We start from the raw sequence: 1,728 nt of genomic DNA on the forward strand, positions 1-1,728 counted from the left end.
TTGTTTTTAATTATTATGTGGTTACTGTATATTTATATGTTGGGTGCCTATCTATATGGTCTTCTTTTATTAGTGGTTTAAGAATGTACATGAATTCCAAAGTTCCTGAATTTTAGAATTCACAGATACTCCTGTAACCTCTCCTCCAATGAATGGCAAGGGTACTTTTACAAAAGACAGAATTTCTATTCTCAAGAATCTTCTTGTTTTGAAATATATTGGATTGGACTATTCATATGTTTATATTCCTGTTCAATGTCAAGCCCATTGTTGGAGGAGTATTAATAAATATTCTAGAATCCATATAAAATTTACGAGCTTTATTTGTGTTCAAAACGCTGAAAATTCTGCCCAACTTTGTCCATTTCTTTGGATCTTTTTCTTATTAGCACATTTGAAAGAATATTTCTTTCCTTTAAACTGATTAAAGTCAATAACCAATAAATATTTTTAATTAAAAAAATATACTAATCTGGTTTCCTATAAATAGTAATGCATCTATTAAACAAAACATTAATTTCCATGGTAGCAGAAATGTTCTCCATTAGAAAAGAATTTTTCTACGTTGATTCCATGTGTAGTCATTGTTTTCAAGTGTACTCACACTAAATGCAGAATCCAGGAAAGAGATTCAGGGATGCACCTGTCTCTTTACATAATCAGAGGCCTTAAGGCTATGCTAGCACATAATAAAAATAATAGTAATAGCCACAATCTATGCCTGGAGAATCCCATGGACGGAGGAGCCTGGTGGGCTGCAGTCCATGGGGTCGCTGGGGGTCGGACATGATTGGGTGACTTCACTTTCACTTTTCACGTTCACGCATTGGAGAAGGAGGTGGCAGCCCACTCCAATATTCTTGCCTGGAGAATCCCAGGGACGGGGGAGCCTGGTGGGCTGCCGTCTGTGGGGTCGCACAGAGTTGGACACGACTGAAGCAACTTAGCAGCAGCAGCAGCAGCAGCATGGAGTATTTTACTGTGCCAGGCACCTTAGTAAATGCTTTCCACACATATCTCATTGACTCTTACAGCATGGCTGTGTGGTGCTGATATTATTCCTAGCTTGAGTTTCAGAAAGATTGAGTTGTCTCCTTGAGCCATACCAGGAATTTCTGGAAGGTTGAGTGGTTTCCCAAAAGCCTGCCGCTAGTCAGCTCCCAGGTTAGACTTGGCTCCATCTGACTAAAACTCAAGTTTACCATAGTACTAGCCTCTTCCTGGTGGCTTGTTACTGAGTTGAAGGGGCTACAAGAAGCACAGAATGAAGAGAGAAGCCTTCTGGCCCTGAGGTGCAGGGGGCTTCTGGAGCTCAGTCCTGGCTCCCACTGCTCTGCTGGGGAATAGCTGGGACTGGCCTGTGTGGCCCACAGTACCATGTTGACACCTATCGGTCTATAGGTACTTGATGTGAGTTGCCATTCTATGTCCCCTAATTTGCCCAAGCCCATTTTGGGGACCATAATCACAACTTGAATGGTATAGAGCGGATTTGGAAATGATAGCTTACAGTGAACAATGTCAGATTTGTGATCTCCGAAATTTTAGCTTTGGGACCAGAGACCAAGCTTGACCACTCAGGGCTCTTGTGTGGCAGAAGAAGTGAAAAGGGACATAGAAGCTTCTGACATAGACATCAGAAGGGGGCGGAGGGTGCCCCACTCGCTAGTCTAAGCAAGGGAATTATATACTTTTAAAATTAGTTACTACAATAAATCAAAAGAATGT

This window comes from Budorcas taxicolor, chromosome 1, assembly GCF_023091745.1.
Source record: "Budorcas taxicolor isolate Tak-1 chromosome 1, Takin1.1, whole genome shotgun sequence".
Taxonomy (NCBI): Eukaryota; Metazoa; Chordata; class Mammalia; order Artiodactyla; family Bovidae; genus Budorcas; species Budorcas taxicolor.